We start from the raw sequence: 18,361 nt of genomic DNA, 5'->3' as shown, positions 1-18,361 counted from the left end.
TGAACCGTGTCACAAGTCAGTGAAAACGGTGGAAAAAATCCATGAATAGGGCTTCGAATTGCTTCCTCATCCACCGTATTCTCCAGATCTGGCCCCAGCGACTATTTCCTGTTCTCAGATCACTAAAAATGCTCGTTGGGAAGAAATTTTCGTCGAATGAAGAAGTGATCGCGGAAAGTGAGGCCTATTTTGAAACAAAGGAGAATTCGTACTACAAAAATGGTAAAGAATAAGAGAAATTCGAAAGCGATAACAAGAATCTGGTGACGAAATATACACAGTCAAAAAGTGTTATCTCTTATTGCTTCTTCCATATTGAGTGTACTCTCTCTAATCATTATATTTGCGTAAATGAAACGCGAAGATGATGAAATAGTGTTTTCCTGTTGAACCATCCTTGCTGTCACTTGGTCCACTATGTATCTCAACTACAAATTAAACAATATTACTTCCTGGTAAGATCCTAGTACCAAATTATGGAATATTTAAACACTACTATATCTAGCATTCTTTGATGACATGAAGATCTAATTGTATACCAAATGTTAACAATAATTACATAACAAAGCTTGAAAAATCTCAACATAATAATACATTTTTTTCTATATTTTAAAGTATTTTACAAACTAGGGGTTTATCCGGACTGGACCTACAGTTTAACGTGGGCTCCAAACCATGGTCCTTGGCATTAAGCCTACAGACTGGCGAGTGACCAACTTAGAAATCATCCCAGAAGACATCCGATCTTACCGAGCCTGGTTACTGGCGTGACTGGGATAATTTTCCTTATCGGATTTTGCCTAGGACAATCACAAACACATATTTACGACGATGCCCCAGCAGGATTCGAACCCACGACTATCGCTAAATTAGGTGGACCGTCCTGTCGCCTTTAGCACTGCGCCAACCAAGCCGGCTTATTATATTGTGTTATGATAAATATAACGATATACCCTAGCAACATCAAATTTTCTAGTTTAGAAAACGTTAGGAGAACAAGAGGGAATGAAAAAGACAGAGAAAGATAAACTAATTTGGACTTTATATAGCAAAATGTAATTCCGCCATAACGTATTATTAACCCATAAAAGAATTCTAATATAAACGACAACGAAATTACTTGGAACCCTAATTAACAGTTTAATAGAGGGAAACCTTTGAATTTTTAGCTCAGTAAAGGCCTAATAACACAAAACCTGCCAAATTAGGAAAACAAAACACAGCACATTTTAATTGGAATCGAATGTCGAATGGATTATTTGTTTATTGTAGAAGTAATGATAAGGCAGAGTTTTACAAAATCTAGGTAGAACATTAAATAAATATCAAGAATTAGTGTTAGTCAACCTATTTCTCTTAATTAACAGGTCACTGTTAATGTCACATTTTGATTTTTAATTTAAGGTAAAAACTAATCAGAATTAATATCTTCAAAATTAGTTTTATATAACGTATGTATATTAATTTTGACAGAATATCAAAATAATTTTCAGACTACGCACATAATCTCTGAGAATATTCCTGTTTCGGATGATAACACCACCTTTTTTACTCCATTCTATATCTAAGGTCCTTTTATAGAACCTTTCATAGAGCTACTTTGAGGATGCGAAATTACAAATCAAGCTGGATGAAGACTCTACGCGGACACAACAAAAATCATTCACTTAAAACTAGGTACCTACGTAAATATTTACAAGTGTTTCCATCAAATTGGAGGATTGATGAAGGCTAGAAGCTGGTTAAACTTATAAACGCTTGCCTTTTACTGATTAACAAGCAAGAAAGAGAAAAAGGACGAAAAATTATGATGATGGAATACATGCATATGCATATTTATACGAAAATAGTAAAAATAATTCATGGGTGGATACTAGCCACCCCAATAAATCGATGCCAAAACAGCAAAGCCATAACTTAAAGTATATTCTTCCACGTATCTTACAGACATGAAGGCGATGCTTTCTTCGAACTGCAGGAAACTGATAAAAAAACAAAAGAAACCCTAAGTAGATAAATAGTTTAAAACACTAGATAAAGTGCGTTAATTACTCGACATCACATACGAAATATTTATTTATTAAAGTCTGTTTTCTGGCATTACCCAACCTCTTTACTGACATTCGATAATTAAAGAATTAAACTTCTGCCTCAACATAGACAGAGAATAGGAGAACCGCCCCATTGCATTGATCACTACACTTCCATTCAGGCCTATTCGATACCCACGTTAATGATAATTTGATTGTAATCTTTTTTATTCTTAAAAACAATGTTGCTATTGATCTACCAATCAATTTTTAAATAAAACATGTACGTGCATAAATATTAAAATATAGGTCAATATCTAATATATATGAAATATAAATCAGCTTGTGAATAATTCCAATACACGAAACCCATTTTCCTAGTTAATACAATTTATATGCTTTAAATTAGAAGGGTTGAAAGTACTGTTATAGTTTTCTGTTATGCACTATTAGTATTAACCTTATTAAAAGATTGCATGTAATTGAATCAGCGATATATATTGCTGAATAGTCGTATTGGTATAAATATATTATAACCATTATAAGAAAACAAATGTTAAACAACCTAACCTAACCTTTAAATTCGATGGTTTTTATATTCCTATAGATAAAATAACAGATTTCTATTAGAGACACCACAGACTTGTTGGTAATTATTGGTGTTCGGTTTCAAACAGTCTGCTGTCGAAGCACACCTTGAAAACCCACCTTTATTTTAACTCTAGTCTAATACTTCTTAACAAAAGTCAGTTGTTAATCGAGCAGAGCGCTTGTGGTTTCACGTATTCCACCTCAATATTCTAAAGAACAATAACGAAAACAATTATTTGACGGACATCAACTCGAATATCAAATGGACCACCATAAAATGATTCTTGTTAAGATGACAATTACATGCATTAATGTGTTAGATAATATGAAAACTAGTTTATATTCTGCAGATTCAGTATTTGTTAAATATACTGTTTGTTCTTTTTAGTAAGTTTTAGTAAGCTCTCTGAAGTATCATTTTATTATTTATCCTAAATATTTTGCCGGAAATTGGTAAGATCTTATTGCCTTATCTCTTAACATTCTAGAGATTCACTCGTTCAAAACTAAGAACATGACTTGAGACAGAATTATGGGCAGTTAAAATCTTCATCAATTTTAACATATAGGAAGAATTTCAAGTTATTTTAGTAATAAACTAAATTAGGTATATCAATATATAAAAATATATTATAAAACTGCTTCTCAACATCACATGTCAAATCAGATTCAGTTACATTACTGATAATATATTTATTTCTTAAAGAAACCAAAACTGTAAGTGACCTATGCCCTTCATTTCACCTAAGCTAGGTGTTTAGTCTTCATTACTGGTATACTAGGTATAAAAAATTAAACTTTGGAGATTATATATCAAGCAAATCGATAACGACACCTTTAACTTTAAATAAAACTTATAATGAACGAAATATAATATTATGTTATGATATCGAATAATTGGTATATCGTATAAGATTTGTTTTGATGAAAAAGTCAAAACTATTAATGAGAAAACTTTTACAAATAATTAAAACATGTCCTAAACATTATGTCTGTTAGTTTGAATAAGAATATTAAGTAGATTAAATAGTTTCGAATATTTAACAATGAAAAATATTAGTAGATAGGCTACAAATAAAGTTCTATTTTCACCAAAGTTTAGTTTAAAATTAATCGACATAAAATACATTCAAAATATTTGGTTCGGAAGAAACAAATTCGGTTTGAACTTTTATTCCTAATAAACGACTTTAAAGTCCATATCGCTGGCAAATATATTAAATGAAGCAATGCTAGAGTATGCTTGAAAGGTGATGTTATAGATATAAAGGTAAGTTAATTTATGTTTGTTATATTCCACTCTTCCCTTTTTTTAAATATATTTTAATTAATATGGATAAAACGGTGAGGTATGGGTGATTGGAGAGAGTTTCTTCTAAGTAAAATGTGCCACGATTGGTTAATTTTAAATAGAAGTGGTAACTAAATAGCAAATAATGTAAAACTAAGAGTTAATCGAAATAACAGTAAATAATAAAGTGGTTCAGTTTTCCAGAGCAAACCCAAGAAATCTTGAAGACATTCGGTTTTTGTGCTGATTTCAAAAGATTACAAAATTGTCTTCTTCTTAGTCACATTCGGGTATTCTCTTATTTTGCAAGGATTTTGCGTCAATCTATTTTATTCCCTTTTGCTATAAATTATTGTGACGCGCTACTAACAGTTCAAATTCGAGAATTCCAAGTAATTTTCTATCAATTTTCTCGATGATGAAATTTTAATCATCATTATTGTCATTAGTATTATATAATAATATATTTAAACTTTCTTCCAACTGGTATAAAGCTCTGTTTCTTCAATCAATCAGACTTGTTTATCTTTAATAATGTTTTTATTTTTGAAGCCTCCTTCCTCCCACAGACGAGACCAGTACCTAAAAATACTTCCTAAGAGACTAAAACTCACTCAGGTCTGCAACAAAGAAGATTAAGATCATAAGAAATAACAATGGGACAGAGAAAATAAAAAACCAACAAAACACCGCTATTCGATGTAATATCTGAATTAATATTAAAACAGTACGAGACATAAAAAAGGTATAAATATTAACCATATATTTAGCGCAGATTTTAGACCAAAATATATTCCTGGTTGCTGTATACTAGGGGAAGAAATATATTAAACAACCAAACGATCTTAAATATTACAAATGTATTTTCTCTCTTAATAATTGTCCCTAATTTTTTTGTTTTTCTATATATTTGAAATCCAGTTCTTTCTTTTTCCTTTTTATATGTTAATTCCAGCAAAGTTCATCAAAGCAAAGCATATCAATATTAGTTCCGAGATGCATAGCATTATTGCTATATGGAATCATACTATTATTAATTCTTATTGGTACTTGTGTACTCTGATTATACGTGAACTGTGCATGCAGATTACTTTCGGTAATTTTTATTTGACAGCTTTGTATCCGCAAATGTCATCAGCAAATGTATACATGATGATATTTTCCATTTGTGGTATACCACATGTGCAATGTAAGTAAAGAATTAACCTCAATACACTTCACCCTAACTTGATCCTAAATATTCTGGCCATAATGTATGATTTTAGTAATATAGCATGTTGTTTGGGTAACATTTTGTATGGCCTATGAAAAAGCCGTCAAGCCATACCTTAACGAAGGCCTGTCTAAGAAGATAGCTGAACTTGTAACCTTCATATGCTTTTTCAATAACATCTGTTGATATATGCATCTAGTAATTTGACGAATTCTTATTAACAAATCCATATTGGTGTGTAAGTATTATGTATTTTCTATCTATAATATCTATATGGTTTTTAGGATATATGGTTTTGTAAATACTTTGGATATTATTGGCAGCAATGAGATAGGTCTAGACTTTTATTTCATTTACATTTGTAAAACGTAATTAATTCCGTCATCTAATATATCAAAATGCTTGTTTTAAACCTCATCTAAAACCTCAAGATTATTAATGAGAAATCTTCTCAATAACAACAAAGATATTGTCGTCGTCGTTAGTACAAGAAAAAGTAATTTAACACTAGTTCATTTTTAATGGACTATGATACAAACTTGGCGATAAAGAAGGACGAGCGAGAGTAACCCGATTTCTGGCAGGTCGATATCAAAAGACGAATCCGCCTCGTCGAGGAGGTAATCCGACATCGGCGGCCGAAGGGAAAAAAATTAATAGGAGAGGTGCAACCGAAGCCCGGGCTTTCATCCGACAAGACGCGAAAAGTTTCAAAATGAATCCGCATTAAAAAATATTTAAAGGCTTTTAGGGCGGTTCAATAAGGTTCTGACATTGCGGAAAGGGGAGGCCATCAATCACGGGGCTCGCGCGCTCCCCCGCAGAATGGAGAATATAATGTTTTCGTTTTGTTCGTCGAATCTCGTTCCTCATCGCTCATCGACGGAGGACGGTTAGAGGAAGTCAAGATGTATTTATTGTCTGGTTCAATGCGTGGGGTTTTATTCCACAAACACAATTGAAATTATCGATCATATTACAGATGGAAGACGCCTATAAAAGCTATTATTAATTTTGCTATTAATTTTAAAAAATTAAAACAAACCATCGAGGGTAAATCTATGCTTTAATGTTTCTTTCTCGGCGATTTTTGGGGAAAAAACTGAAATAACGATTATTTACTCAAAAAGTAGGTAGTCAAAATAGTATAAAGTCGTTAAATTCGATAGCAACACAATAAGTTGATGCATATGTCATTGTGGAACGTTCTTGTATGCGCTGTTGATTATTTGAAGACGTTCATATTACCATCGACTTTCGTAATTTTACTTAATCCATCAAGTGTTTTCTATGGTCCTATTTTAATGTTACGTACTATTTCTGCGTTATGTGTTGATCGACAAATGCTTTGTTTTAATAAATAATAAGCAAATAAATATAAGTAGCTTAAGTTAACATTAACGATAATGTAGACAACATTTCAATAACACAACTAAACACACTGAGAATAAAAAGTACATTATTTTAAAATATTATCATTTGTTGGCAATATTATTTCTATTATTCAATATATTACTGCAATTTGAAACTAAAGTTCACTTTAGCGTGATTCGTCTAAGACAGCACCACGACAAATAAACTTCAAGCATTCTATCAAGGGTGGTCCAACACTCTACTTAAGGGCAATGTTAAGTTGTTAAGTTCCATTAGGCCTCTTCATATGATATTATTATATGAATTAAATTCTATATTTCATAACAACTTATGAGGAGATAACATATAACTCTCAAAGGGCTGCATATCCCTAAGTTTTCTATGGTCAAGCATAGCAGTTTTCTCTGAAATAATTGTGTTAAATTAAATTTAGAACTTACTCACCATCTTTATACATATTATAAATTTTATCGCGAATAGCGTTAACATCAAGGTGCCTTGTATCAATACTTACCCATCTAATATACCCGTCTATTGAATAGTCCCTGGCATGACACATAGATGGCGCTACTATAATTAAATCCATATGTTTCTTAGTTAACCCTGACCCTCAAAAGATGCGTGTATAAATTTGAGAGCTGTCGGATCATTAGTTTGTGAATTATAGCATTTTGAGTGAAGCAACTTTTGTTATTGTGAAAAAATCGATAAAAGGGAATTTTGCGTGTTGGTAAAAGATTGCTTTATGAAGGGAAAAAATACCATTGAAGCAAAAAATTTGCTTGTTTCCGGATAGTGCCCCAGGAAAATCAACCAACAAGGATTGGTATGCTAAATTTAGACATGATGAAATGGACACCGAAGACGGTTTACGCAGTAGATAAAAGAGGTTATTGCCGACAAAAACATTTAAAAAATCAACAAAATGATTTTGAATGACCGTATATTGAAAGTGAATGAAATAGCAGACACTCTAAAGATATCATCTGAACCTGTACATGGCCAAAATCCATGAATTAGGCTTCGAATTGCTTCCTCATCCACCGCATTCCCCAGATCTATATAGATAGATATTTCTCGTTCTCAGATCTCAAAAGAATGCTCGCTAGAAAAAAATATTCGTCAAATGAAGAGGTGATTGCCGAAATTGAGACCTATTTTGAAGCAAAAATAGTATCGAAAAGTTGGAGGGTCCTATAATCAGAGTATCATCCTTCAAGGGAATTATATTGAATAAAAAAACTTTTTATTTAAATGTGTTTTACTATGGTAGGCCGGGGACTTCTCAATTGATCTTAACTCATTTTATTGACAAGAGGGGCCCTATTATTAGGTTACTCTTCGAAGTAACTAGTTAGAGACACTCTCTGTTCCTGACTCTGACTATTTAATGGCTTTTTAGCTAATTTTGACGGTATATCTGACATTTCCTACATACTCAAATAATGTTTATTGTATAATTTTTATACCTTAACAAAAAATTCAAGACCAAACCACAAAAAAAGCATCGGAAACCGAGAATCTCCAAGAAGAAACCGACCCAGAGATAAGTCCTATTCTACGCCCGGGGTCGATATTAAAAGATAAATCTTTTTTTCGGAGAGGTGGCAAAACGTAATCTGGCATCGGCCTAATATTAATAGGAGAGGTGTAGCTGAGGCCTCGCTTTTATGCTACAAGATGTGAAAAGTTTAAAATGGATCCCCATTAAAAAATATTTAAAGGCTTTCGAGTCGGTTTTATAAGGTCGTGACAGTACGGGCGAAAAGGGGCGACATTAATCTTGTCCGTGCTCTTTGCAAGATGGAAAACGAATACTTTTTCTCGTTTTGTTCGTCGGATTTCCATTCGTTCCTGCTTATTGGCGCTGATGATTGCCACATGGTTCTGGATATTTTGAGATCCCGTTAACAGATTACAAGGTGAGAGTCTTGAATCTGAGATTACTGGTAACTTATTAGATCATTTACAAAAAGTCTAACGATTGGACGGTTTTGTTAAAAAAAGCCAATGGCTGAAAGAAGGTAAGTGACAGATGATATTTTCTAAAATTAGTCTTTTTTGAACATTTATAATTATTCGTACTCACTAAGTCCGCTTCAGTTACTTCATATTATACAAGGTTTAATGACATTTTATAGCCATGATATCATTTTTCAAAATGCTTTAAATAAAACAAAAATTAATAAAAAACTTTAATAAAAATTATATCATATTCAATGACATTACAGGTGTATAGTTCTTCCGATAAAATAGTCAAAACACGTCATCAAAATTGCAACCCATAGCAACATCAAAACATCGCAATATTGCCGCATCAAATGTTGCTTTATTTCGGATAACATAACAAAATACCAACGTAAATGAAACAATTAAACAAAAATAACATCATTAAATAAAATTTATTTTTACATTTTAGTACATATAATGCATATATTATCGAAGGACTTATACAACATTTAATTATACAGACACAATAATTTGTAGGTTAGAGTTGTTTTGTTATATTTACATTGAACATTAAGGTTTAGTGATATTTATTAGTTATTATTATTATATAGGTATTATATATTATACATTAGCATCTAGGCACGATTTTTATGTTGCGATATTCCCTGAAGGACTAATCTACCTATTTAACAATTGTATATCCAAATTAATGTACTCTACATTCTTGTTTCCCTCGTTCTTATGTTTCCTTATCAAAACGTATTGATATCACTTTATCTCTCCTTAGTTTCTTCAGTTACTAACTCAGTACATTTTCGTTCATGAAACTACATTAATTACTGCATTTTCCCTAACTTATTTGCTGCATATGCCAAAAAAAATTAGTATTAATTATTATCTCATCGAAGTCATACTGTTCATGATCATCACTTGGATTCATGAAAATCCACCATTACTCAGTTCAATACTTCTTTCTACAGTGTATATTTCTGAAGGTTTGTTTCTAAAAAATTAATTTTGTTTGTAAAAATTAATTTCCCTAATGTGAGTGAATAAACACTAAACCAGCTCCAGTAATAAAGTCATGTCTGTTTCATATCTGTTCACAGAGAAGAATAAAATATCTGCAATTAATTATCAACAAATATTGCTAAAAATCCTAATAAATTTTACCTTTGTCTATCAACTCTCGTTGTCTTCACATCCTTTATTAACGTCCTGCCAAGAGTGGGCCAAAGTTCCATTTTGAAGTATCTATGTCTCACCTAGGTACATAAATTGAAATAATATATCTTTCTTAATTTTATTATATACTTGATATTAAATGATATTAAAAGATGTTAAAAGCACAGCATTAAAATATGAATAAGTTTTCTATAACTGCTTTCAAGTCAACAGTTTTCTCTTGATTAATGGTGTTCAATTGGTGTTTTAGTCAACAAAACTACTCACTGTTTTTATACATCTCATAAATTTTATAACCTATATAGGCTGATTGGAAAGACTTTAGGTACTAACCTAACAAAAATGTTTAAATTAACTTTCCCATATTGTACCCTACAATTTTTTATAAAAAATCCGCTTAAACTTATTTAATAATACTGAAATTATGAATATATGATAGAGGTAATTAATCTTGCAAATAGACATCGTAGAAACCAATGTTCAGTGATTATAGCTGATAAACAATGTTCAATGCACCCCGGGGAATAGAAACAAGCCTTTGGGGAAGCTCAAGCTTTCAACGATGCGGATAAGGGATATACCTCTCACCAATAACCTTACATGGGGTATAAAAATTAATTATTCATGTTAACCGCAGGAGTAGAATCGCCGGTTTGACCCTAATTAGTCCCACAAGCTGATACTAAAACTGAATGTCTATTATCGCTAGGATAATTTATAAATCTAGTAAAAATAGCCCAGGCACACGAAATTTTGTTTTGTTTTTTTAAACTTAATTTAACCGTTTGTTATTGAACACCAGACACTTAAAATATAGATTTGTTAACGTCCAATTTTTACTGAATAACAGGTCAATTGAAAAGTCCCCGGTCTACGATAGTAAAACACAAATTTTTGGCAAAATTAGTTTTTTTATTCAACATAATTCCCCTTAAGGGTTATACACTGATTATAGCGATCCTCTAACTTTTGAATACCATTTTTGTAGTACGATTTGTCCTTTGCTTCAAAATGGGCCTCAGTTTCCGCGATCACCTCTTCATTTGACGAAAATTTCTTCCCAGCGAGCATTTTTTAAGATCTGAGAACAGGAAATAGTCGCTAGTGGCCAAATTTGGAGAATACGGTAGATGAGGAAGCACTTCGAAGCCCAATTCACGGAATTTTACCATCGTTTTTACTGACTTGTGACACGATGCATTGTCTTGGTAAAGCAGCACATTCTGTTTCTCCAAATGCGACCGTTTTTCGGCGATTTCGTCCTTCAAATAGTCCAATAACGCTATGTAATAGTCGCTGTTGATGGTTCTTCCTTTGTTGAGAATTTTGTTTATAAAGGTTCATAATTTAAGGTTATAATTTTTTGAAGATAAGCCCATCGTTTCTTCGCTTGATTTGAAATTTTTTTGCCTAATTACGTAAATACAATCGCCAAAAATGTTACCATGTTCCATATGCTGTATATCTAATAACTACTCTAATATGTGTATTTGTATTCCATTTCAAATTCTACCACACTTAAACAGAATCTACACTATCACTGACCGATTTTTTCCTTAAGTTAATTTTATTTATGATTTAGACGTAACAATATGTTGTATAAGTTCTGTTAGTCTATTATATAGTTGGATAAGGAGGTGGAAAATCAAACTGTATGAAGCACAGTCAATATCAATTTCAACTTAGCTATAAATAAAAACAATGATCGCATATTAGTTGGAATATATAACACCAAAAATACATACACCAACTCAGCCAAGTATTTAGGTGTGTCAAGTTCCATAAAAAAGAAGCTAAAAATTGATAATATTGTGGCGTTTATTTATCCATAATAAAATTTGGACATCTACACAACATAATGGTTAAAGGGAAACAAAATGGTAGCGGGACTTTTGCCGCGATTTTTCTTTTACTTTAACTTATTATATAGAATTGTATTTATACACATAATCTTTTGTGTTTGTCCACGTCATTTGTTCGGAATGTCCTGTATGGAATGAACAAAAGAAATAAAATTAAAATTCACAGTAAATGACGCTTATTCGTCTTAAAACTCAACTAAAAGAAAAAACTGATATAAAATCAGTAAAACGCGAAGATTATTTTGTTGCGAGTTGACAGAAGAGACTTATTTATATGCCTAATACTATTAGGTATTTTTCGTCTTACACAGTTAAGTCCACAGACATCGTATAAATACCAATTTTCTATATATATATTTAACTTTTAATTATATTACAAGGTACTTACCTTTTCGATTTTTTACTTCACTGATTTCTTTTGGCCTCACGTTCATTTGCCTGTTTGATTTTTAGTTTTTGTATTCCCCTTCGTTAACGTTAACCAGGCGTTCGTTTGTTCTTTTTTTTCCTCTCCTGCTTTACGCCATTATTTGAATTTTCGGAAACGAAACCACGCCAACGCACTTAACAAGGCCGAAATTGTATTGCAATTTTTTTCCTTCTTCATCGAATTTAGCTTTGTAATTACATTTTGTAAACTAACAAAAACCGAATCCGAACATCAAAACTACCCTTTGTAATGAACTGACTATTCAATATCAACAAAAAGAAAGTTTAATCAAGTTAATACCATAAGCTCCTTAGCTGGAAATTATATAATGGCTCAATTACTTTTGTCTGTAAATCCAAGGTTTCATGATGTAATATTGTGTACATTATTATTTTTCTATGCATTGTTCTCTCTTTTTCCTGGTAGCAAAAAGAGGGCTATTTTTAAGAAATGGGTTTTTATTGAGACCATGCTTCATCAAACGGATCCAATGGAAAACTGAGACAAGCACTGTTTAAATTCGCATTGTTTCTGCTTATAAAAATACGAGATCGTACTATATTTAAACCAATTATGTTACAAATTAAGTCTACTGTATCTATAGAGCTTTTGGTAATTTCCAAAGACCTTTAAAAATCATTCAGCAAGGAACATAACTTGAATTCGTCCAGATTCGATTTTCAGATTTCGGAGGAAGTATTAACCAATTTTTACAGAATTTATTTATAAATCCCAAAACTTTAGTGTGAATTTATCAGTAGTAAAAAGAAAACGATAATTTAAAAATGTGTCTTCATAGATTAATATTAGAACTACGTCACATAAATATTATTTTTATTAGCCCAGTAGATTCCTACATAAAAAAAAATTATTTTAGGATTTATACCTCATCTAACCTCAAAAAGTTGGACTCTCAAATTAGGTTAAATATAGTTATAAAATGTTTTAGAGTACATTAAATAAAGTAAAAATTACATCAAAAATGAAGAAATTAACCATATAAACTTTGTTCGCGCTGTTTTCTTGGGGGGGGGGGGATGAAAAAATCTTCTTTGAGTTTTTATTAGCATATAATAAACAAATGATTTTGATTCACTGAGTCCTAGTGTTTGAGGTTGGTTCTGCGTAAAGACGAATTGATTTATTTATGCGATTAATATAACAAGTATATAAATAAAATGAGAAAAATAAAAATTGTTTAACATAGTTACGTGTGGTAAAGAGAAGTATGAAATGAGCTGAATGAATGTCGATTCCTTCCTCAGACCCAACTGCTAATTATACTGTTTGTATCTCTTTTCTTCTTAATTAAACTGTTTGTTTCTCTTCTTAATTCTGGTTCACACAGTGTTCTGTTTCTATTCTTAATTAATTCTTGTTCTAACTTTTTTCCTATTCTTAATAAATTCTTGTTCAAACTGTAATTGTCTGCTCTTAATCAATTCTTGTTGAAGCTGTATTTTTCTGTTCTTAATTATTTCTTATTCTAACTGTATCTTTTACTGTTAACTAATTATTGTTCTAACTATGTCTTTCTGTCCTTAATGAATTATTGTTCCAGCTGTATCTTTCTGTTCTCAATTAATTCTTCTTATAGCTGTAATTGTCTGCTCTTAATTAATTTTTGTTGAAGCTGTATTTTTCTGTTCTTAATTATTTCTTATTCTAACTGTATCTTTTACTGTTAACTAATTATTGTTCTAACTATATCCTTCTGTCCTTAATGAATTATTGTTCCAGCTGTATCTTTCTATTCTCAATTAATTCTTGTTCTAACTGTAATTGTCTGCTTTTAATTAATTTTTGTTCAAGCTGTATTTTTCTGTTCTTAATTATTTCTTATTCTAACTGTATCTTTTTACTGTTAACTATTTATTGTTCTAACTATATCTTTCTGTCCTTAATGAATTATTGTTCCAGCTGTATCTTTCTGTTCTCAATTAATTCTTGTTCTAACTGTAATTGTCTGCTTTTAATTAATTTTTGTTCAAGCTGTATTTTTCTGTTCTTAATTATTTCTTATTCTAACTGTATCTTTTTACTGTTAACTATTTAGTGTTCTAACTATATCTTTCTGTCCTTAATGAATTATTGTTCCAGCTGTATCTTTCTGTTCTCAATAAATTCTTATTCTAACTGTAATTGTCTGCTCTTAATTAATTTTTGTTGAAGCTGTATTTTTCGGTTCTTAATTATTTCTTATTCTAACTGTATCTTTTACTGTTAACTAATTATTATTCTAACTATGTCTTTCTGTCCTTGATGAATTATTGTTCCAGCTGTATCTTTCTGTTCTCAATTAATTCTTGTTCTAACTGTAATTGTCTGCTCTTAATTAATTTTTATTGAAGCTGTATGTTTCTGTTCTTAATTATTTCTTATTCTAACTGTATCTTTTTACTATTAACTAATTATTGTTCTAACTATATCTTTCTGTCCTTAATGAATTATTGTTCAAGCTGTATCTTTCTGTTCTCAATTAATTCTTGTTCTAACTGTAATTGTCTGCTCTTAGTTATTTTTTGTTCAAGCTGTATTTTTCTGTTCTTAATTATTTCTTATTCTAACTGTATCTTTTTACTGTTAACTAATTATTGTTCTAACTATATCTTTCTGTCCTTGATGAATTATTGTTCCAGCTGTATCTTTCTGTTCTTAATTATTTCTTGTTCGAACTGTATCTTTTACATTACCCTACTCGAATAGTTTGATTCTTTTGAGTCTGTGTTCTGTTCCGGTGTTATCCAAGAGTTGTATTACTTCAATATTGACATGAGAATAGAATATATCCTCATGTCTCTTCGTAATTATCTTAATTTCCTGGGTGATAGTCGGTATCTGAAGGTCTCGATATAGTAGCCCAGTATACTTACTTTGAACTCAGGACTTTATCGTGGAAAAGTTGTATTTATATTAGTTTTTTGCTGAACATAATTGAATTCCGTATGTCCATATAGGTTTCAATCCTTTCGAATTATTATGTACTGATAATGTTTTTCTTCCAATTAACCAATACATTCTTCTATATTTTAATTACAGTTAACTCCAGTTCTTTCATTTTCTTCTTTACGTGTTCCTTCCAGCGACGTTTTGTATGAAGATTTATTCTGAGATACTTAGCATTGTTGCTATATGGAAAGATATTATTATTTATTGTCATTGGTACTTGTGTTTTCTGATTATACGTGAACAGCACATGTTTGCTTTTGTTTACTTTTATTTTCCAAGTTTGGGTCAAATTATTTATATTGTCACTTGCCTGTTATAAATTTCGTGTGGTTTTTTACTACTGTCCACGCTGCTGTAGCCATCGTGGTATTTTCCATTTGTGGTATATCATGTATTTAGGTTTTCTTGTTTTTGGCTGCAATGTCTATTGTTTCTGTAACATTTTCTTATTAACAAGACCGTATTACAGCTGAATATATATTCTTACCTTCAAACATTCACATCATTCTTCAGTTACATCTGTTTATCTAACAAACACAAACTGATGTGGAGATATTAGGTTTATTCCCTTTTTAAAAGCAAACTATTAATATATGATAAATATGATGATCGTAATACTCTATTCCCTAATTATCCTGGGATCAATCTTGACGCCAAACTTAGGTGAGGAAGTATACATATAGAGAAGAACTCTAATGAAAATACCAAAGAAATTGGTTATTTGGAAGAAGATTTAAATTATGCGTGCATGCAAAGTTGCTACCATACAGGAAGATATTAAAACTAGAAGTAATATCAACATAATACAGGTATTTCAGAACAAAATGCTGATAAGTATTGTGTATGAACCCAGATAGTGATACTTATTTACACCGAGACCTTCGCATTCCAACTGTTATAGAGGAAGTTAAGAAAATCGCCGCAAAGCATGAAAGACTCCACTTCTATGTAAACACCGAAGTGCTGCAACTATGGGCAACACTGAACCAGGACACCGGCTCAAGAGAGCTAAACTATCTTCTTGCGTAGTTGTGTAGTGAAGTGCAGAAAATGATGGAAACACTGAAAAGTGCTACTAACCTTTATTTTTTAACAAATGGGTATTACTTCATCTTCGTAAATAAGTACCTAGTTTGACGTTACTGTAGAGAAAAATTATAAATTAGACAACAAAAACTAGTAAGAATATATTAACAAATAAAATAATAAAAACATTCCTACCCTCTTGCCAAAGTAACTTATCACATCAATTTTAATTTACTGAATTTAGTTCATATATTTGTTATGAAAATATTTATAATTCTCATTTATGAAACTATATCACTTGTAACTGATAGCCTAATGCAGAACTGAAGCCACAAAAGGTCAGACACAACGTCAAGTTATCTAAAGTCGTCAGAGATAAAAAATTATAAGCAATAACCTTTCGCAATATATTTAAAGGTATAGACTTTTTCTACTCCGTAACTAGCTCCGATAACCCAAACAATAACTAGCTATAACTCAATTAATAGCTAGTTCAAAAGCTAATATTTGACATAAAAGTAAAAAATAGTAAAGTAAACAATAAAAATTTTAATGCATAATTGTTAGTCTCCCATGACAACTTGATATCAGATATTCTTTCTTATCTGAAACTACATTATTTTATATATCAATCGCCATTTAAATTTACTAAAATACAATTTACACATAGTTTCAATTTTATTTCAACTTCAGTTTTAAATGTTTTTGCAACTACTACAACGAGAACAATAACCCCAATTATCAAGACATCATTATTGCACAGTGTTTAAAATCATGATAAATCTAAACTGTAGCTATATCACAGGTTAATATAGTGGACAATAAAAACAAATTCACTATTAAACTATTTTAAAACATATTACCTAGTTTTATTATTAATGTATATGCGTATGCTAATTTAACCCATAAAGAGCGGAAAATATATAATTCTCACCAAAAAATAATTATATAAATTAAAAATGCATCAGATAACGTTAACAGAAATATGTGAGATTTTACAATAAACACAATAAATAACGCCAGGTTCATATCGATTAAATATTTATATATGTGAATTTCCCGTGGAGTTAAATTTTTATAAGCTTAAAAATTTCTAAAATAATTCAGAAATTAATAGATAAAAATCACATGTAGCGCGTACAGCTGCTTTCGAAGAATGTAGTATAGGTTGATATAATTTTAACGGTATTTTAATTACTTTAATTTTTTTATTGTGCACTAAAGCTCTGCTTACTATATATATATATATATATATATAGTAAGCAGAGCTTTAGTGCACAATAGGTTGATATAATTTTAACGGTATTTTAATTACTTTAATTTTTTTATTGTGCACTAAAGCTCTGCTTACTATATATATATATATATATATATATGTATATATATATATATATATATATAGTAAGCAGAGCTTTAGTGCACAATAAAAAAATTAAAGTAATTAAAATACCGTTAAAATTATATCAACCTATACTACATTCTTCGAAAGCAGCTGTACGCGCTACATGTGATTTTTATCTATTAATTTCTGAATTATTTTAGAAATTTTTAAGCTTATAAAAATTTAACTCCACGGGAAATTCACATATATAAATATTTAATCGATATGAACCTGGCGTTATTTATTGTGTTTATTGTAAAATCTCACATATTTCTGTTAACGTTATCTGATGCATTTTTAATTTATATAATTATTTTTTGGTGAGAATTATATATTTTCCGCTCTTTATGGGTTAAATTAGCATACGCATATACATTAATAATAAAACTAGGTAATATGTTTTAAAATAGTTTAATAGTGAATTTGTTTTTATTGTCCACTATATTAACCTGTGATATAGCTACAGTTTAGATTTATCATGATTTTAAACACTGTGCAATAATGATGTCTTGATAATTGGGGTTATTGTTCTCGTTGTAGTAGTTGCAAAAACATTTAAAACTGAAGTTGAAATAAAATTGAAACTATGTGTAAATTGTATTTTAGTAAATTTAAATGGCGATTGATATATAAAATAATATAGTTTCAGATAAGAAAGAATATCTGATATCAAGTTGTCATGGGAGACTAACAATTATGCATTAAAATTTTTATTGTTTACTTTACTATTTTTTACTTTTATGTCAAATATTAGCTTTTGAACTAGCTATTAATTGAGTTATAGCTAGTTATTGTTTGGGTTATCGGAGCTAGTTACGGAGTAGAAAAAGTCTATACCTTTAAATATATTGCGAAAGGTTATTGCTTATAATTTTTTATCTCTGACGACTTTAGATAACTTGACGTTGTGTCTGACCTTTTGTGGCTTCAGTTCTGCATTAGGCTATCAGTTACAAGTGATATAGTTTCATAAATGAGAATTATAAATATTTTCATAACAAATATATGAACTAAATTCAGTAAATTAAAATTGATGTGATAAGTTACTTTGGCAAGAGGGTAGGAATGTTTTTATTATT

At 30.4% G+C, this 18,361-nt stretch overlaps 1 protein-coding gene across 1 annotated transcript in view; it reads left to right on the top strand.

The window, feature by feature from the left end:
* side-II (sidestep II transmembrane protein) overlaps positions 1-18,361 on the top strand; it is a 161,054-nt gene that overhangs the window by 40,543 nt on the left and 102,150 nt on the right. The gene's annotated exons all lie outside the window — the stretch shown is intronic.

Source organism: Rhynchophorus ferrugineus, unplaced genomic scaffold (genome assembly GCF_030347505.1).
Source record: "Rhynchophorus ferrugineus isolate W39M unplaced genomic scaffold, kcgeb_rfMv2 rfM4, whole genome shotgun sequence".
Classification (NCBI taxonomy): domain Eukaryota; kingdom Metazoa; phylum Arthropoda; class Insecta; order Coleoptera; family Curculionidae; genus Rhynchophorus; species Rhynchophorus ferrugineus.
Note: the sequence above shows the minus strand (reverse complement) of the source record. Positions and strands in the feature narration are given on the sequence as shown.